Genomic DNA, 22,801 nt, shown 5'->3' with positions numbered 1-22,801 from the left:
AATTTTAGTTTAGGGTCCAAGAGAACGCCAAGATCGTTTACAAGAGTTATTCTATCCAAAGAGCTGCCACTTAACGTGTAAGTCGCGTATATCGGATTGGCCCGATAAAAAGTCATCAGCTTGCACTTGGAGCCGTTTAAATTTAGTAAATTATCTCGGCACCAGTTTTGAAAATTATCTAGATCGGATTGCAAGTCTAAATGGCAGGAAATGTCCTTATACTGCAGGCACAACTTAACATCATCTGCGTACATAAGTACGCGAGAATGACTTATAATTGAGGGAAGATCGTTAATAAATAATGTAAAAAGTAACGGACCCAGATGGCTCCCTTGTGGGACACCGGAGGTAACACGGAGAATTTCAGAAATTGAGTTTTTAAAAAGGACCCTTTGTGACCTGCCATTTAGATAACTTGAAATCCATTTAAGCAGATCAACTGGAAAACCTAAAAGGTCAAGTTTATGAATAAGAAGTAAGTGATTTACAGAGTCAAATGCTTTACTAAAGTCAGTGTAAATGACATCTGTTTGAAAACTACTATTGAAGCCTTTTATCACAAATGTAGTGAGCTCTAGAAGGTTTGTAATTGTGGATCTACGTTTAATAAATCCGTGTTGACACGGAGAAATAATTGATCTGCAAAAGTGCTGCAAATGAGGAGTAATAATTTTTTCAAAAAGCTTAGGAATAGCTGACAACTTAGAAATACCTCTGTAGTTACTGGCTTCTAACTTGTTACCTTTTTTGAAAAGAGGAATAACAAATGATTCCTTCCAAATATTTGGGAATTGGGACGTTTCTAGAGATAAGGTAAACAACTTGTGAAGAGGTTTGCACAGGGCCTTAGCGCAATACCTAAGCACGCACCCAGGAATACCATCGGGCCCTGGCGAATAAACAGGCTTAATACGAAGAAGATCCAAAAGAAGAGAGCTTTCTGTTAAAGTGGGACAGAATATGAGGTTTGACTTGGGCATGGTGTAAGAATAAGGCTGAGATGAATAATCTAAAGTAGAGTAAGTCGTTTGAAAAAATTGGGCAAATATATCGGCTATTGCCTGATCTGTGGTTCCCGTCATGTTTTCGAACGACAGCGAGGAAGGATAAGAATTAGATTTACGCTTGGTGTTAACAAAATTATAAAACTGTTTCGGGTCCTGAGAGAACTGGACCTTACAACGGTTTAAGTAACTATTATAACACTGAGCATTAAGCACGGTAAATCTTGACCGAGCACTTAGATATCTAGTAAAAACAGATTGAGAACCGGTATTTTTATATTTCCTAAAAAGTCTGGACTTTACATTTCTTAAGTGTGTCAACTCTTTGCTAAACCAAGGTGATTTATTGGAAGTTGACGGATAGTACCACGGAACACAGGAATTAAAAAATGAGTTTATTGCAGTATAAAAAACATTAACTGCATCGGACATATTATTGCATAAGTAAAGATCAGACCAATTAAAGCCAGAAATAAAATTATTAAGCCTCAGAAAGTCTGCCTTGCGAAAACAATGTATAAGATCGGAAATGCCATAACTATTCTATGGGTTTTATTTTTGTCCAATCAATCCGGCATATCAAATTTCATAAGGATCGGCCGACTATATTCTATAGCTGCATATAAGTGAACGATTGAAAATGCCATAACTTTGGTGTTTTTAAAGTTAGAAAGTTGTGATTTTTATGAGTGTTAAGAATGCATCATATGAATAATTTTCGAGAATATAATTTACAGATTTATTGCAAGGGCATTTGAACTTCAGCTCCGCCCGAAGTTAGCTTTCCATTCTTGTTCGAATATCGATATGTTAAAGGAAGTTAGAAAGAAGCAGCCGAAAATTTAGACTTACTATTTCTTGCCGATTAGACGAAAAAATTTAATTTTCTCTGCCAGCAGATAATTTGTGAGTTCCTTTATTCCATTTTCGTTTGTTGTACCTCAACCCATTCTGAATGATAACGGTTCCCAGATATTTCATTAAACACATTGGCACCGCCGTTTACTCTCTCCAAATAAACTCAAGCGAACGCTTAAACCGATTGGTGATCTTAAGTGGCAATGATTATTGCTTCGGAAACTCAACCTGATATTAGACTACACTAGATTAGCTTACCCTAACGCTCTGCAGTTGGCTAAGCATGAAGCCAAGTTAAACACTCCAAGGGCTCATGAGGGTAAAGCTAATGTTGTTCATCGGCAATCGTCGTTAGGAAAACTATTTTCTGGCATTCAAACAAAAAAACATTATTTTTCAAATTTAAAAAACATTTTAACATAAATATACTGCTGTTCTTTTTGTTAGTACAACTCTGTATACCTACATCGGTCTTGTAACTTAGTCTGACGTTTGTCTCAGCATAATAAACTGGAAATGTCGCTTTTGAGAAAAAAGATCACAGGAGCAGGTGTTAGAGGTGGAGTGTTGGCGGGAAAACTTAAAAGATCAACTAAAAGGGACGAGTGTCATTCACCTTTAGGAGTGCGCTATGCGCTCCCGGTTAAGGGGTTTTGCATTTTCTTAATATATATATATCTGAGTGTACACACACAAAATTTCAAGTCGATCCGACGAATATTTTCGAAGTTATAGACACATTAGTGAAGGCGGTGCGAGAGACCTCGCAGTAGGGGACCGGCGCTCCAGCCGCATACCTGATCCTACCTTAACCTTGCTCCCTCTTTTATCGTAGTTTGCACCTGTCTAGGGCAAATCTGTCTTCTTATTGTATGTTCCCTTTCTAATTATAAATTCCCTGCACCTAAACTCCCAAATATTGTAGAGAAGCCAGTCTAACCACAGAAGTCTAGCGGTACAGTTGTGCGCCCTTTCCGGTGATTTTTTAGTGAAAAACGTCGAAAGTGCAGAAGTGCAGACCGAGAAAGCGAAGAAATGTTTTCAATCCGAAAACAACTGAGACGGATGAAAGCAGTTTTGGTGCCTCCGCAAAAAAATTGAAAATGCAAGAGGAAATCTTGGTGCCGCGATTCGTCCGTAGAATATTGAATTTTGAATTTTTTCACTGTCTTTGCGGCAATTTTTGAATAAAGTAAAGTGCAAAGACTGTAACGGAGATGTGAATATATGACTCAGTGAAGTTGAAAAAAAAATTTTAATCGCGTTTTTCTCGAAACGGTGTTTTCAAAGTCGGTGAGCAAGATTTCTCAGAAACGGCTGAACCGATCGGTCTGAAATTTTTACACAAGCTTCCTAACTATATTTTTTAGTAATTAATCGAAGGATTTCCCGATCCGATGAATGTTTCTTATTTTTCTAGTTTTGGTCGAAAATCGAACCTTTTGTTTTAAGTAGCCGCCATTTTGCAAAACAATTGTTTTTGCTTATTCCTTCGATTAATCACTAGATTATTCATTATATTAATGAACTTTATTTGGTTTTCGCATTTTAGATGATCCAGTCCAGAGATATCGTGCTCACCGCAAGAGGCTTTTTTTTGCGGACCTCTGCAAAATTGGCAATATAAACGTTCCCGATTATTATTTTTGACAATAAAATATATGTGAATATAGTTTAAGGTTGTCATAATACACCTGCCAAGTTCCAAATCAATAAACCAAATAGTTTGCTTTTTGACCTTCTAACAGTGTTTACGCCGCTCTCCCCTCGTTTAAACTGCCCGCGCTTCCCTCGTAGCGAATGCCCACTCGCCCGCACTGGCCAGGCTCTCCCGCTCTCCCGCTCTCCCGCACTGAACGCTGCGTTTCAAAGCGCAGTGGAGAGATTCCGGGAGCGGGAAGGCGGGAGAGCCTGGAATCGCAAGCGTCCAGTGCGGGAGAGCGGGATGGCAGCGCCGACAAAGGTTTTCCCATTAATAAATCAATAAATTAATAAATTGATTCCACTAGTTCCGCGATGGCGACAGTATTTTATATTTTTTCCCCCTTTTTTTTTTTTTTTCTTTTTTGGAACTGGCAGTAATTCTCAGTATTTGTTTAATTTTATTGGAGTTGAACTTGGTGTTTATTAATTTTGTTGGAATTTATTAATTAATTTATTAATTGGATGATTGAAAAACAACTGCCCGAACTTTTGCGGGCTGTGTATTGGTGACGCTGGAATGCGCGGGATTATCGAGCTTTTTGCGGTACTGCAATTCGCGTGTATGTGTAGATGTATGGATGGATAGTGCCCAAAATATGTAAATAAGTAAAACACACTGAGACACAAAAGTTATTTCACGTCAGCTTTAGGAATTCGTTTTATATATATTTATTGGATGGCCGACGGAAATACTTGAGCTTTCGGAATTGGGGTGTAGTTGTGTAGAGAAAATATGTATAAATGTATGTATATATATATGGAATATGTAATATATGTAATATGGATGTAATATATGTAATATGGATGTAATATATGTAATATGGATGTAATATATGTAATCAATATGGCGGAAAATTTTATTGTAAATTTTGCCGGCGGGTATGTGTTGTAAATTTTCGATTTATTGTGGACTGTATTTGGATTTGTAATAATGTAAGCAAATATTGTCACAGCGGATGTACAATAAAAAATTAATATCAAAAAAATATTTGTGGGCCGAAATTGGCGGAACACTTAATTTTTTGTTTCACTTTTTTGTGGAAAATTAATTTGAACTCAATTTTTAAATTGATTTATTTTTTTCACTGTTCACTGAATTTTTTGAAATTAATTTTTTTCACTGTACGCTTGACTTTTTATTTGCACACTTTAATTTGGATTTCTACTTTTTATTTTTCTTCGATTTGATGTTGGATGTATATTTAGTGGATGTACGGCCAAATGCGAATATGAAACTTGTACATCAATATGCACACGAAAAGGAATTAGAAAATAGGCAATATGGCCGCACGTTAAAAGAGAACGAAGAAATAAAAGACGGAATTGGAATTGTAATTTACTAACTGCCGTCGTCGGATTAAATCGGACTTGGATTTTAGACAAATCGTACAGAAAGTCAAACGAATTATGTTCTTCGAATGGCTGACTGTCGATCGGCAGTTAATACAAAAATTAATTAATTGGCACTTATCCGGCTCGAAGGACCAAAAAATGAAGAGTTGGGGCGTCGGGGATGTCGTCGCTTGGGGGCAGCTTCGTCGGTGGTTGCGGCTGTCGCACGTAGCCGGGTCGCAAGCTGGAAAATACGTGGTGAAGAGACACTCGATCGCGGTGCGCAAAGTAATGAAACAAAAAAACTCGGTGAACTTTTCGGGTTATAGCGCGGACCGGCCGGGCGATGTCTTTCATTGTACCACTAGTGAAATACATCGCCCGGCCGGTCCGCGCTATAACCCGAAAAGTTCACCGAGTTTTTTTGTTTCATTACTTTGCGCACCGCGATCGAGTGTCTCTTCACCACGTATTTTCCAGCTTGCGACCCGGCTACGTGCGACAGCCGCAACCACCGACGAAGCTGCCCCCAAGCGACGACATCCCCGACGCCCCAACTCTTCAAACAGTATAGTATATGACCCCTTAATTCGGTTCGTCTATACGTTCAAATCCCTTTTGGCACCTTTAAGATTTTGTGAAATCAGCTCAAAGTTTGTGTAAAAACCGAACTAAATAAATAAAATAATTAAATGTCTGGCTAAAAACCTTTTTGTTTTAAGTAGCCAGTGGTTTTTAGTAATCCGATCTGATAATTGGCCCGGGAAATATTTGTGGTGCCGAGCCCTCTAATTGGTCTTCGCGGATCTACAACTAGTGAAATTCTCATACGGTGGTGCGCATCCCAGGAAAATTTTGCATTTATATTTATTTGTTATTTGTATGACATCCATAATTATTGTTAAGGTTAATCAATTTTATTAAAATTTAAGGAATATAAATTATTATTTCATTTTGTTAGTTTTTCTTGCCTTCAGCTATAGTGATCGCAAGGTAGAATCCAAAGAGCCATTCACAAAAGGAAATAAAACCAATTTTCAAGTATTAATGGTAAAGCAAGGGATGACGAAGCCAGGGAGGGAAGTTTATGATTCCATAACCATCTTGGGTTAAATACCTTCCCAATTTTGCATGTGGTCCTCCCGAATTTTAAGCTTGGTCCATCCTTGTGTGGCGTGTTCAACAATAAATATAAAAAAAAAAATATCATAGCACGCATAATTTTTGAATATAATTATGTTAAAAAAATAACAAATGTAAAAAAATGTAAAATGAGATACCATTGTTATCTTTTTAAAAATGTTTTTTAGAATCAATTGTATTTTAAAGTTTTTCCAAAAAGTTGCAAGTATAAAGTTTGCAATAGAAAATATGTATGTACGTATTGCTATTAGTTGCATACAAACGCAAATCTATTAATGAACTGCAACCTTTAGCATATACTACAGCGGGATTTGGTAATATTTAAATTTTATGGAATTACGGTTTTAATTAAATTAAGATCGGACATCTTTATCATATAGCTCCCAAAGGAAAAATAAAAAATGAAAAAATATTTCTTTGAGATATAGTATTTGCTTACTTTATTACGCTTTTAGTTTTGTCTAAATCGGACAACAATATAATTTAGCTGCTATAGAAACGATGGCAAAAGCAGCGCAAAATCGACATAAATTCATTGTTTTTAGAAATATAGGCATAGAAATCGAAATGTCGTTTTGTAATAACTGCAAGGGTATATAAACTTCGGCTTGGCGAAGTTGGCTTCCTTTCTTGTTTTAAACTCAACCCTGTGTAGTCCACGTAACTAAAGCTCACTCAAGAATGCTAAAACGGAAGATATCAAATCATCAATTTGATCGGAAACTAAAAGATCTCAAATTCTGTTAAAATTTTCGGGACAAAGATAAATATTTCGATTTTTTTCCGCGCACCTTTTTAAGACAATAAGGTCCGAAATTAAGCTTCTGGTAGTCGTAGAGCATTGGCCAAATCATTGTTGGTACATCCTCATCAATAACTCTTCAACCAAAACTTACCGTGAATATTAGATAACCTCTTTGTTGAAGTTCAAATTTCTTCGGAGGAGAGAAAGCTGAGCTGATAGTTTTTATATTGCTGTAACAAGTTTTACAATATTACAAAGTTTCTCCAGTGAAAGCAAGATGTTAAATTTCTTCTAAGTAGTCTCCGTCTAGTCTGGCAACTTAGCGCCAATCCCTACGCAAAGCAAATAGATACAAGCTTTACGATTAGTCCAAAGATTTGTTTTTTTAGTTTCCGATTAACAAACTGGTTCGGCGCTAAAGCAGAAATAATTTAAATCTTCTCTTCCTTCCAGCCTTCAGCTGCCACTACTTACACTCGATCGTGTTTCTCAAAACGCTGATGCTGACTCAAAAGAAGGTGAGGCGCTAGGAAACTAGTTAAAACTAACCAAGATGGCAGACGTTGCTTTAAGTGTGGTGGCAGCAATCATATTGCCAAGGATTGTTGGGAAGTAGGTATAAAATGTTTCAAATGCAATCAGTTTGGTCACAAGGCAAATCAATGCGGTACCAAGGAAGCTCGTAAGGAAGTGAAAAATGAAAACTCAAACATTCAACTTTAAACAGAGCGTTTAAAAACATTAACATTCTGGCAGAGATAATTGTACCCTGATAATCTCAAACCTGATGTTAAGGAGCTAATTGGAATAGGTGGCAAGAAGATATACTCTCTAGGTTTCTTCACAGTTGCGAGGAAGTTAAATGACGCTGACGTTCATATGTGCTTTTATTTAGTGCGAGACAAGGAAGGTGTGATAGGTAGCGATGACCTTAATCAAAATGTGGCTGTAGATGCGTCTTCCATTTCAGACTTGACAGAATCTTTCCATCAGTTAATGGCATCAAATTTCATTGAAGACATTGTTCCAGAATTAGATCAGCTTCACTTATGCAACGACATAAGATCAGAAGTGGTTGGGTTAGTTTAAAATTATAAGCCAATTGTCAAGCAGGTCAGGGATTGGCTTAAGGAAGGAATCATTCGTCAAGGTGTTTCCGAATAGGCCTCACCCATAGTGTTGGTTGCTAAAAAGAATGGCATCAACAGACTCTTTTGCGACTACCGCAAATTGAACCGGAAAAAAATCGCGATAATGGTCCCTATGGCCTTGATCGACGATGTTTTACATAAGCTTCAGAAGGGGAAAGTGTTTACAACGTTGGACTTATCAAACGGATTTTTACATGTCCCCGTGCAGGAAATCTCTCAAAAATACACCGCGTTCGTCACCCAAAGTGGTCAACACGAATTCTGCTTCGTACCATTCGGAATTTCCAATTCCCAATGTGTTCAGGTCTGCGTATAAAGTGGAAAAATTGTCGGGTTTTACAGAACAGGGTCCAATTCCTGGGCTATATAGTCGAAAACGCAACTATCCATTCATCAGCAGAGAAGACTTGTCCAGTTGAAAACTTTCCAGTGCCGCGAGACAAAAAAGGGAGTTCAACGGTATCTTGGCCTAACATCCTATTTTCGAAGGTTTGTGGAAGAACACTTCCTTTAAGATGGGCGAGGAAGAGTTAGCATCGTTTAAACAATTAAAATTATCCTTGTCTAGTTCGCCTGTACTGAAGTTAATCGATCAAAAGAGTGCTACAGAAGTCCATTGTGATGCAAGCATGTGCGGATATGGAACAGTTCTTCTTCAAAAGGATTTAGCTGATCAAGAATAGTATAGGCTCTATAGTATAGGCTCTAAATAAGTGGAGAATCTACTTGCTGGGATCGTCACCGACTGCAATACGTTTGCTATGACCATGCGGAAGAATGATGTCCCAGTGAAAGTGTCTCGTTGGGCCATGTTATTACAAGACTTTGGTACAAAATAGAGCATCGTCCAGGCACAAGGATGAAACATGTCGACGCCTTGAGCCGCGTACATACCTTGTTGCTCCAAGATTCAGTCAGAAATCGAATTCAACAGGCTCAACGTCAGGATGAATGTATAAAAGTCATTTGTAAGGTCCTAGAAACAAGAACGAAATAATCAACACAGCAAGGACACTATGGCGTCAAAAGGACAATTGACTTGGTGCAGCGCGATTATTATATCCCAGATTTATAGAAGGAAGCTCAAACTATCGTGAAGTAATGTGTAGAGTGCATAGATGACGAGACTAAGTATGGGAAAAAAGAGGGCTTTTTAAACGCGATAAACAAGGCAGACGAACCGTTACAGACCTATTGACCACATTGGCCCAATTTAAATGACAAAAAACAGTACAATCCACCTAGGATTTGGCACCCCTATTTAATAACAGTTCAGTTGTTCTGTTCCATAACATTTTTCTTTAGTGTTAAAAAGCGCAAAAAATGCGGGCGTAGGAGTAATGATTGAGCATCAGCCGTGGAAATTCGCGTGTGTCTCAGTAATATTAATGTGTCAACTTAAGTATAAAAACTGTATCAAAGAACTGTATGGAACGAAGAACAAATCGTGTATAATAAGTTAATAAATTCATGCAACCAACGGAAGCCTTTCTCTACATCTATAACATATAGCTCCCATATTAAAATCAAAAAATGAAACAAAAATATCAAAATATTTCTTTGAGATATTGTAATTATTTACTATATCAGAATTCGATTTTAGTTTTGTCGGACATTCGGACAATTCGGACAACAATATAATATAGATGCTATAGAAATGATGGCAAAATGCAGCGCCGAATCGACATAGCTTCATTGCTATACCCGTTACTCGTAGAGTAAAAGGGTATATTGTATTCGTGCAAAAGTATGTAACAGCTAGAAGGAAGCGTTTCCGACCCTATAAAGTATATATATTCTTGATCAGGATCACTAGCCGAGTCGATCTAGCCATGTCCGTCTGTCCGTCTGTCCGTCTGTCTGTCCGTCTGTCTGTCCGTCTGTCTGTCCGTCTGTCTGTCCGTCTGTCTGTCTGTCTGTCCGTGTGAACGCTGAGATCTCGGAAACTATAAAAGCTAGAAGATTGGCATTTTGCATGTTGATTTTAGAAGTTCCTACGCAGCGCAAGTTTGTTTCAAAATGGTGCCACGCCCCCTTTAACGCCCACAATCGCTTTCATACGATTTTAAAAATTTAAATATTTCGGAAAAGTAAAAATGCAGTTTTATTGTGTTTATCAATACCTATCGAAAAGTAGAAGAAATTTTTCAAATCGGACCATTCGTTAAAAAGTTATGCGTGATCAAAGTTTCTTTCTCCATCTCCCTCGCACTCCCTTTACCTGAGTAACGGGTATCTGGTAGTCGGGGCACCCGACTATAGCGTTCTCTCTTGTTTTAAGTAATATAGACATATAAATCGAAATGTAGTCGTTTTGTAGGAACTGCAAGAATTCCTTTTTTGTTATTTATTAATTTATTTAAGGCTAGCAGATTAACTGCAATCATATACTTAAATTCCTCCTCCGTTCGATACAGGTGTATTTTTTATTGATGTGCTTCGATTCACATCATTATGGCGGAGTTGTGTTATTGTTCTAAACCCTTATTGAAATAAACTGATTTTGTAATTAATAAATTTATAAATGGAACTCGGTAAATCCTGCACATAGAAATCAAGTTCATATATTCATTTTATTAAATCTGTAAGGGAATACAAAATTTTAATTCTCTTATTTTAGAGAAAATTTTACTTTAAGTGTACCATTTAACTTTACAAGGTATAAATATAGAAGCAATTTCACTCTTTCCCACAGTACTGTGCATTCGTGCACAATCAGTTTGTGTCAATTTTCGCAACTGCCGGAAAACGAGTTCTTCAGAATGTTTTCTCACTTATCGGCGCTTTGATAAGCGTTAAGATTGTGCCCCACCCACGTTCCTCATTTGAAACTTGTACTTAAAAACTTGTTTACTCTTTGTTTTCCGCTGAATATCTGACGTGGTCCAAGACCCAAAAAAAACTTAAATTAGAAAGCTGAATTGGTTATCTTGGTAGACCGTGTGGAAATTTTTTTAGAATTGCAGTTGTTACGCCGGTTCAGACAAGTGCCAACTCTTCCGCGTTTAGTTAGTTCAACAATCTCTCTGGCTCTTGGCCCCAACAATCACTGGCTGCCATCCATTTGTATGCAAGTAAAAGGTAAAAGGCAGTACCAAAAGCAAGGCCGCCCAGACGAGTCGACTCTATATTTCTGGTTAACAACACCACTCAAAGGTGCTCTTTCAACAGAGTCACTACCATCGAACAAAGAAATCTCTTAAACGGAAAAATACGGCTTAAAATGTTTGCAAGCTCCCAGCATTTAATTGTAGATTTTGGCTTACTGATTTTCCTGAATTTATAGAGACAGCTGTAGCAGTTGCTAAGGATCAAATGTTAGCTGTTGTATTAAGATTTTTTTTTCCGTAAAAAAGTTGTTTTAAAAATAGTGTGTACAATTTCACGGCTTTAGTTTTTTTTAAATTCATAAAAGTTTTTGAAAATCACCGTCGCGACGCAGATTCAGAAGCAATTTTGTCCCAGACTGGTTTTCAGACCTAGCGCATCACTTTTCCTTTTCAATGGGAGTCAAGGTCAGAAAATTACGCTTGTAGCGGCGCCTGGGAGAATTGGTTAAAAATCGGTCGATCAAAACAAGTAACTGGTTTCTTATGTGGACCAGTATCAAGCAAGATCAAAGCGGTTGGTATTGTTAGGAAAAGAAATCATAAATATTTATATACTGTTGTTGGTTGCGACGTCAGCGCATAATTTTCTCATTTTAAACCGGTTCGCGTTTAGCGACATTTGGCGTGCATCAGTTCATTTTTTTTGGGTGTGCGGATTTTTTTCAGTATCTGGTCACTACTAAAACTTGTCACATTTTCCTTTAGTATGCTACACATTTTCTTAATGGTTTCCTAGAAGTTAACACATAACAAACTATTATATGGTTTAAAAAAGATTTTTATAAAGCAACCATACACCGAAAAAAACCTGAAAGTGTAAGTTTGATAAACGTGTGCTTAAATTATTTAAAAACTAAATAGTATAAGGCCTAAAGAAGTAGTTTTATTTCTCTACCTTAGAGTCTTTAATTGCGATATGTTGTGTAATTTTTAAGCCACATACAAATAAATTTGTGGTTAAAATTAAAAAAAAAAACTACAAGCAGAATGCAGAAATTCAGTGTTAATATATAACCAAATAATAAGAAACCTATACTGATTAGTACTAATTTTATTTTACGCATCATAACCCCCATACAAGCTGAGTTTCGTGGCGAGCTATGTTGTCCTTGCTGATATATTGTGCATAAAAAACGTATATACACTAACGTTATAATTGTACTGTTCTAAAAACATAAGCAAATAGTGATAGCAGTCGTAGTCGTAGAAGTATATGCTCCGCTTACAGATGTGTAAATAAGTATATATTTATATGTTTGTACATATACGCTTTCGCAAATTACTTAAGTGATAACAAATTTTACCAGAAAAATAGTACAATTATGTATATCGTTAAGATATAAACGCTCATTTGTGTGTACTTACATATTGGGTCATCACTGAAAAAATATATTGATTTCTATATTTACGTGTACATTTTAACGCGAAAATAATTTCTTTCAGCTTTTTAAATACAATAGTAATTGTTTCTAGCTACTTAAGAATAAAATTAGTTAAATACAATTATAAGAATAAATGTAAATTAAGTTTAATAAAGGAATACACATAAAGACAAATATGAACTCGGTGTACTTTTTATGGGGAGAAATGCGGGCTTATATAATTATATTACCGTACAAAAACCAACTAGTGTAAAATATATGCTAAGCTCCCAGCAAACAACAGAAGTGGTATACAAAATAGTATGAAAATTATACTCATATTTTAATAAGATAGCTTTACATGTATATTAGATGCCGCTAATATAGTATTTTTGTTTTACTAAATAGTATACAAAATAAATTAGTCGTTTCGGTGTACTATATACGTACATATGTGGGCTAGTATATAACAAATAAGCATTAAATAAATTACATTGAAATAAAATAGTAGAATAAAGCCATATTAACAGTTATTGTTATTAATTTATTTTGTTGTACTTAATAAGATATTTATATGTAAAACAACCGTATATGTCTGTGGGCCAGGTTATTGCAAATAAGCAATTATTAAAGATTTCTAACACTTTATAAAATTACATTGGAGTCTTAGGAATTATTTAATTATTTTTTGGAATACTAAGAAACTTAAATAAGTTTTTTCTTATTATGTTATCCGACACCATTACTAAAGTTAAATTTTAGTTAAGAAATTTCAATTATAAATATTTAGTTTTTTATCACTTAGGATGACAATTAAAAATTTTACGATCACAAAATCTAATACAAACCAATTTTTCAACACCCTAAGGAAAGTACGTTGATATTACTTTTTAATTATTATCAAAAAAAAAGTTCATAAAAAAGTTATACTATTATAGTCATAAGATTTTAGTACAATTCTACTTTTTTTTATTTCTACCTTTTTATTTATCAAAATATTTAAAATTTTTTGGAAGAGCCGAAAGGCACTTAAGCTACGCATGTTGTTTTGATGCGCCTTATGAATACAGTATTATCTGGGGGATATTTATTTTGAAATTGTCATCTGAGTTAAGGCACTCGACTTAAGCGTTTCTCCTTGTTTTTTTGCAAAACATTTTTTTGTTTTGAATGCCTTATGTCAAAACATAACATAAGCATTGAGAGATCGGCCTCAGTCTAACATTAATAACTTACTTATGTATAAGTTGTTGTTATATATTATTCTATAATTGTTAACAAGAATCCTAATTATTAACAAAAAACATTAAGATTTTTTGGTTCTGTTACCACTTATGTGTACCATCACAGACTGCATCACTCCCTCCTTCATGAATTGTCCTTAGGTTTAGGTCATGTTCCATCTAACGTAAGCCCAGTAACTAGTTCCTTCCAGAATCAGGCTGCGTCGGTACAGCCAGGGTTAACCCAGGAATCTCTTCTACCGAGAGATTTCTTATCCCAACAGCGGTAGTTAAAATCAAAGATGGAAGTGCAAATTTCAGCTAGTTGGAGCGTTATTAAACTCCGACTCGGAGTTAAAATTGATCGCCAAGAAGACTGCCAAGCGTTAAGCTATTAAGCTATTAGTGGTATTTCGGACACTCTAAGCCAGATAAATCATAATGTACATACTACTCTCAAATAACGAGTTTCAGATTTCAAATAAACTTTGAACTTTGCTGTGATCACATCCATTTGGGCAAACCTAGTGGAAATATTGTCATTACTAAATAGAACATGCCAGAGGGACTCGTTCTAGCCAACCCAACATTCTTCTAGTCCAGCAAAATTTAAATTTTGATTAAATTGTAGGTCCTTCAAATGCATATTGGCAGCTCACCAGCTATGTAATGGATAGAAGCGAAAGAATTGTAACTGTATTCAAGTCCAACCATCTTTTTATGAAATCGTTTCCCTTTTCTTTGAAAGCGAGGAGTACGATCGCATCGAGAAACGCTTAGCAAGGAAGAAAAGCGCTATGAACTGCAATTCGGAAATGAAGAAGTTATAAGTGCCGATAATCGCATATCAGTTCGCCTTCCATTCATGGAAGCAGACATTAAAGGTACTATATGATCAATTTTTGTGCACTTATGCGGGCATCGACAACGGTGAAACGCATTTCTTTCGACCACAAAGTCTAAACACCGAACTCTAATCCGGACTTTATTTTCATTTCGACTCAATCGTTACTCACTTTCAGGCGACATCTTAAGATACTCGGACTTGGCAACTATCGGACGATTTATTTCATTTCAATTAAAATTTGAATTCTTCTACTTGATTGACCGTTCTATCTGAAGTATCACGACTATTCGACTCATTTGGACTAATTGCGCCTGTCGTTATGAATTGGAAAACATTCATTCAGATTCCAGTAATAAGAAATCTTTTGTATTATCGTCTACGATAACTTATTGTTTATTCATCACAGAAACACCAAAACTATCACCATGGATATGCAGTCGCTTGCAAAAGTGGCTGCAGTCTTTACATTCGCAGCAAAATTTATGGCGTCGTAAAATTAAGCTTGCTTGATGCAGTTCTTATCGAAAATTCCATCACAGGCTCAAGCATTAGATTTCAAGACTTACATTTGGACCAACATCAAAACCGTTCTACAGTGATTGAAAAAACACTAATTTTAGCTGCCAACGTTTGAGACATACAGGATCTACAGTCATACACAGAAGACATCGAATGGGGTTTCGTATCCACAAGCACGAGTCCTGCGTACATCGTATACAGAGGTTCTTCTTCTATACAGAATATAGAACATATGGGTAACTTTCTGAAAAGGTCGGAAAGCGACACTCTCTGCTTAGCCCCTTCAGGTGCCGATCTAGGTTCAGCCCAAATCAATGTAGTTAACCCATACCCATGGAAAACAGAATTTTAAAATTCGCTTAATTATTTTTATACCCTTGCAGAGGGTATTATAATTTTGGTCAAAAGTATGCAACGCAGTGAAGGAGAAATCTCCGACCCTATATTGGCCAAGCAATCTGACCTATGAAATTTTATAAGGATCGGTCAAATATATCCTATAGCCGCCATATAACTGAACAATTGGAAATGCCATAACTTTGGTGTTTTTAAAGTTAGGAAGTTGGGATGTTTTATAAGTATTAAGAATGCATCATATGAATAATTTTGGAGAATATAATTTACAGAATATTCTGCAAGGGTATATCAACTTCGGCTCCGCCCGAATTTAACTTTCCTTTCTTGTTATTTTATCAAACTATAACTAGTATAAAATTCTAAAATTAATCTTGCCTAGGTACAACTTTTAAATTAAATGATACTGGTAGAAGTCTTTGAAAAATGACTTCTGTGTTGAAACTGCCGTGGTAACACTGATTTTCAAGAAATTGTCTACGTAAAAATTCTAAATAAAAATCAAAATCTCGTCGCTGTACATTTTAAATTGTCTTGGTCAGCATCTCAAATTCGATTTTATTTACTTAATTTAATTTGCAATGTGTTTTGGTTAATTCAGTTTGATTTACTTTTTAGACACCCTTTCACGTTTTTCGTTGGAGTGGAACAACCTATGTTAGACCTTTACGATATCGACTTACTGGCCGGTGTCAAACTGGGTCAACTTGATTAAAATTTCCCTGAAAGACATTTATTACGAAGAGAATAAGAGAATCCTGTCTCTGATAAAAAGCAATTTAACCGAAATTTCTGGTCCGAGTTCAGGGTGATCTGATAACTGTTTTTGCTCTGTGTTTATGCCAAGTTAATCATTTAGTCCAGTTATTCTTAGAATAAACACTTCTTATACCCTTGCAGAGGGTATTATAATTTCTGTCAAAAGTTTGCAACGCAGTGAAAGAGACATTTCTGACCCTATAGAGTATATATATGAAAGAAACATTTCCGACCCTATAAAGTATATATATTCTTGATCAGCATCACCGGTAGAGTCGTTCTAGCCATGTACGTCTGTCCGTCCGTCTGTCCGTCCGTCCGTTTCTACGCAAACTAGTCCCTCAGTTTTAAAGCTTCTGCTTGAAACTTTCCCAGATGTTGTGTTTCTTTTACAGGTAGTATATAAGTCGGAACGAACCGGATCGGGCGACAATATCATATAGCTCCCATTGAAACAATCGGAAAAAAAAATTCAAAAAAATTATAGCTTGGTTGTTTTTAATTTTTTTTATTATATTAAGGAATTACGGCTTTAATTAATTAGAAAAGATGGTAAAATGCAGCACAAAATCGACATATGTATGTAGCTTCATTGTTTTCAGTAATATAGGAATATAAATCGAAGTGTCGTCGTTTTGTAATAACTGCAAGGGTATATAAACTTCGGCTCGCCGAAGTTTGCTTCCTTTCTTGTTGGACAATCAATCCGACCTAAGTTGAGATTTTTTATGTGTTTTATATTTGGCCAATCAATTCGACCTACCAAATTTCAAATGGATCGGCCGACTATATTCTATAGCCGCCTTATAACTGATTAAAAATGAAATGCCATAACTTTGGTGTTTGTAAAGTTAGGAAGTTGGGATTTTCTAAAGGTTTTATTTTTGGCCAAGCACTCCGACCTACCAAATTTTATCGGCCGACTATATCCTATAGCTGCCATATAATTTAGCGATCGCAAATACCACAGCTTTGGTGTTTTTAAAGTTAGTTAGTTATATTTGGCCAACCCGATCCGACTTACCAAATTTCATAAGGATCAGCTGACTATATCCTATAGCTGGCATATAACTGATTGATCGGATATGCCAAAGCTTTTCTGTTTCTTAAGTTAGAGAGATGGGACTGGCTTTATCGTCTAGCTCCTATATACCTGAACGATCAGAAACGCGATAACGTTGGTGTATTCTTCAGACTTAACTTTAAACATAATTTAGAATTGTTATTGAGCACTGGTACATATAAGAAAATTTGCAGGTAGTATTTGAGTCGAAACGAGCCGGATCGGGCGACTATATTATATAGCTCCCATGGGAGCCATCGGAAAAAAAATTCAAAGAAATTAAAAAAAAACAAGAGAGAACGCTATAGTCGAGTGCCTCGACTATTAGATACCCGTTACTCAGCTAAACAACTTAATATAAATATGCCTTCTTGTATGTTTTTCCCAGCTCGAATTAGCACCTTGGCCAGCTGTTCCAAAGTCATCCGTTAGATGGCGCTATTGTACCACGGGCCATGAAGGGCGGAAATGTAGGCGCTAGCCAGGCTTAAGCGTTTAATGGGTTTTCGGGCGCTAGAGTGGGCGTGGCAAACTTTTATTAGGCCAATCGATAGGTATTGATGAAACAAATACATATCAATTAAAAATTTCATAATAGCATCAAAACTGTGGCCACAGCTTGTGGCTTGTGGGCGTCAGAGGGGGCGTGGCACCATTTTGAAACAAACTTGCGCTGCGTAGGAACTCCTAAAATCTACATGCAAACTGCCAATCTTCTAGCGTTTATAGTTTCCGAGATCTCAGCGTTCATACGGATAGACAGACAGACGGACATGGCTAGATCGACTCGGCTAGTGATCTTGAACAAGAATATATATACTTTATAGGGTCGGAAACGCTTCCTTCTTTCTACCTGTTACATACTTTTGCACGAATACAATATACCCTTTTACTCTACGAGTAACGGGTATAATTATAACTTTGTTGTTATACCCTTGCAGAGGAGACATTTCCGACCCTATAAAGTATATATATTATTGATCAGCATCAGCAGGAGAGTCGATCTAGCCATGTCCGTCTGTCCGTCCGTCTGTCCCTCAGTTTTCAAGCTATCTGCTTGAAACTTTCCCAAAAGTTGTCTTTCTATTGCAGGTAGTATATAAGTCGGAACGAGCCGGATCGGGCGACTATATCATATAGCTGCCATATAACTGAACGATCGGAAATACCATACTTTGGTGTTTTTAAAGTTAGGCAGTTGGGACTTTTTATGAGTATTAAGAATGCATCATATGAATAGTGTTGGAGAATATAATTTATAGAATATTCTGCAAGGGTATATCAACTTCGGCTCCGCCCGAAGTTAGCTTTCCTCTCTTGTTTTTAATTTATGATATGTTCTTTAGGATTTGGTAATATTTAAATATTATGGAATTACGGTTTTAATTAAATTAAGATCGGACATCTTTATCATATAGCTCCCATAGGAAAATTAAAAAATGAAAAAAATATTCCTTTGAGATATAGTAATTATTTACTTTATTACGCTAATAGTTTTGTCTAAATCTGACAACAATATCATTTAGCTGCCATAGAAACGATGGCAAAACCAGAGCAAAATCGACATTGCTTCCTTGTTTTTAGTAATATAGGCATAAAAATCGAAATGTGAACGATTTGTAATAACTGCAAGGGTATATAAACTTCGGCTTGCCGAAGTTTGCTTTATTTCCTGTTTTTACATTTTTTAATTGTTCCTTGAAGCTTGGTAATATTTAAATACTATTGAATTACGGTTTTAAATAAATTAAATTCGGACATCTATTTAAAAAAGAAAAAAAAAAGAAATATTTTTTTTTTTTGCTGTTTTTCTATTTATCAAAATATTCCTTTGAGATTAAGTTATAACTTATTATATCAGAATTACGCTTTTAGTTTTGTCAAAATCGGACAACAGCGTAAAATCGATATAGCTTCATTGTTATTAGTAAAATGTAGTCGATTTGTAATAACTGAAAAGGTATATAAACTTCGGCTTGCTTCCTTTCTTGTGTTAATTTTTTTTTCGATTGTTTCGACTCATATACTAACTGCAATAGAATGACAAGTTTTGGAAAAGTTTCAAGCAGATAGCTTTAAAACTGAGGGACTAGTTTTGCGTAGAAACGGACGGGCGGACGGACAGACGGACGGACTGAGGAACAGACGGACATGGCTAGATCGACTCTCTTGGAGTTGCTGATCCAAAATATATATACTTTAGGGTCGGAAATGTCTCCTTCAAACTTTTGACTAAAATTATGTTTGGAAAAAAATTGATCAAAAGTCAATCCATGAGATGGCATTAGAGAGTGCGCAAAAAACGCAAACTTCATTCTTCGCGAGGCTCTGTCCAAATTGGACGGAGCAAACTCCTATAACACCAACTTGAAACGGCCCATGAATTGCTTGGCCGGGGGGAACGACATCTTTGTGAATAATGACCCTCGATCTTTGACTTTTCCAAACGTGATTTTTTTTGATTTGATATTCGTCGTTTTTAACGTCTTTCCGACCTTTTAAACGTGTATATCAGTCGTAAATAGTGGTACGACATGGACAGTGAGGTAAACGCTTTAACAAGTTTAGAACAAAACTTAATATTAGCTCAATATTCAACACTCATTTTTGCACCGAATATAAAAACATATTGTTAAATCAGACGGTATAACTCCATATCCACTGCTCCAAATGTATTGAAACTTGGAGCAAATGTCAACGAATAATGTATTGGCCAAACGTTTCGTTGCATTGCTGAAGTGAATTCGAGCTTAGTCTTGTCGATATACGAAGGACAGTTCTGTATTTTATCAACCAAATGTATTTGGCTTCTTTGTAGTCGGTACTTTTCATTTTTGATGATGTGACCTTTAAATCAAGAGCGTCTTTCAGGCAAACCCCCCATACTTTTACTAAGCTCGCACCAAAGTTGGGCTTAGAAAAACGAAAAGGATATTTCGGAAACATGTCCAAAAGTATTCGCAGCTATCAGTACCATCAAGATTCCCTTTTTACTCATTTGAAAATATAATCATTAAACTCAAAATAATTTTAAAAATGAATTTAAAAAGCAGGTTTTTGACCTACCGTATTCCAGTCAGTTCTGTTTATTTTTGATGATGTGAACTTTAAATCAAGAGTGGTTTTTAAGGTAAAAGCGCTCCCATTGTTCCTGAGTCTCGACCAACATTGGGCCAAGAAAATAAATCTTTTCGCAAATCTCTTTAGTAGTATTTAAAGCAATCCGGTCCATCAAGATTGTATTTTTCCTCATCTGAAAAAATTATCTTTAAATTAAATGTATTTAAAAGAATTTTAAGTAGTTTACCTACCGTACTCCAGTATTAAGTTAAATCGCTAATTTTCTACGAATTTTTATTGGCGATACGCATAGTTTCGGTTTAATTTTGTTTTTCCCATCAGATAATATTTCATTTAAACAATATTTGTGAAAATTTCCATCCAAAAATATTGAAAAGTGCGTGAGATATAGGCAACCTCCGGTGGCACCTTGGAAAAAGAATGATTTGCGGTGTACATCGTAACTGGTCACGGAATCATCTTCATTTAAATAAAATTTCATTGTTTAAATGACAAATTTTCCCAGATAACACTGTCCAGTTCTTATTATACCCTTGCAGAGGGTATTATAATTTTGGTCAAAAGTGTGCAACGCAGTGAAGGAGACATCTCCGACCCTATAAAGTATATATATTCTTGATCAGGATCACCTCCTGAGTTGATATAGCCTTGTCCGTCTGTCCGTCTGTCTGTCCGTCTGTCTGCTTCTACGCAAACTAGTCTCTCAGTTTTAAAGCTATCGAATTGAAACTTTGCACACACCCTTCTTTTCTTTGCACGCAGTATATATGTCGGAATGATGTATTCTTAATACTCATAAAAAGTCCCAACTTCCTAACTTTAAAAACACCAAAGTTATGGCATTTCCAATCGTTCAGTTATATGGCAGCTATAGGATATAGTCGGCCGATCCTTATGAAATTTGGTAGGTCGGATTAATTGGCCAAAAATAAAACTCATAGAAAATCCCAACTTCCTAACTTTAAAAACACCAACGTTATGGCTTTTCCGATCGTTCAGTTATATGGCAGCTATATGATATAGTCGCCCGATCCGGCTCGTTCCGACTTATATACTACCTGCAATAGAAAGACAACATTTGGGAAAGTTTCAAGCAGATAGCTTTAAAACTGAGGGACTAGTTTGCGTAGAAACGGACGGACGGACGGACAGACGGACAGACGGACGGACAGACGGACATGGCTAGATCGACTCTCCTGGTGATGCTGATCAAGAATATATATTCTTTATTGGGTTGGAAATGTCTCCTTCACTGCGTTGCAAACTTTTGACTGAAATTATAATACCCTCTGCAAGGGTATAATAATGTTCAAATTTTGTGTTAGGACGGTCATATGATATTCAACGCACCTTATATAATTTATAGGATCAGAAATGTGTCCTTCACTACGTTAAAAACTTGGAACCAAAAATTCCGGCATTACAAATTTTAGATGGCACACCTTTTTTTTACTTTTTGAATTAGTAACTTTTTAATTAGTACCATTAGGACTTAACTCCGTACAGAATGAATATTTATCCATTGGTTAATTACACGAAAAAAACATAAATGCAAGGAATGTGTAATAATATTTTGTTTTTACAAAAGCTTTCCTCAGGTATAGGAAAAGCAATGCGAATTTCTTCTATTTTTAACGCCTACTAGGATAAAAACTTTAAAAAATCTTTCGGCTTAAAATAAATGATAAAAATACATTTTACTTTTAAACATAAACACACTTTAAACACACTTTCATTAAGTATGGTTTTTAGTTACAAATTTTTAATTAATATACATACATATTAAATAGTAAATATATAATATAATTAAATATAAAAATAAAATTTGTCATTTTATATTGTTTGCACGATGCAAAAAATAAGTTTACAAAAAATTTGTTACAACGTCACAACATTTTTCAATTATACAGTTAAAATACTCTAACCAATTGATAGATGTATTTACCGAAAGGAACTGCGACAAACAGTAAGTGTTAGGCATTACACTCATAGCGATTTTAATATTGTTACGTAAAATTTGCTACAGCAAGACACGATGATAAGTATAAGTAACAATTGTTGTGGTTTAAGTTTAAAAATTACCAAATAAATACACGGGGCCATAACTTTACAATAAATACTGTAAAAACGCGTTGATGCAACAAACTACATTTTTTCTGTGCTTTTCTATTGGAAATGGTTCCTTCAACCTGTACAATACTATTCAACGAATACAATTTACACTTTTATTCTACGACGATAAAAACGACCTACAAGCATGAATACTTATAAAAAAAAATTTTGTATGGATCTTCCGAAAGAATACAAAGAAAGGAAAGCTAACTTCGAGCGGAGCCGAAGTTGATATACCCTTGCAGAATATTATGTACATTATATTCTCCAAAATTATTCATATGATGCATTCTTAACACTCATAAAAAATCCCAACTTACTGACTTAACAAACACCAAAGTTATGGCATTTCCAATCAATCAGTCATATGGCGGCTATAGGATATAGTTGGCCGATCCTTATGAAATTTGCGTAGAAACAGACAGACGGAAATGC

The sequence above is a fragment of the Drosophila rhopaloa genome, unplaced genomic scaffold (assembly GCF_018152115.1).
Source record: "Drosophila rhopaloa isolate 14029-0021.01 unplaced genomic scaffold, ASM1815211v1 contig_155, whole genome shotgun sequence".
In the NCBI taxonomy this organism is placed as follows: Eukaryota; Metazoa; Arthropoda; class Insecta; order Diptera; family Drosophilidae; genus Drosophila; species Drosophila rhopaloa.
The sequence above is the reverse complement of the archived record's forward strand: the minus strand, read 5'-3'. Positions refer to the sequence as shown.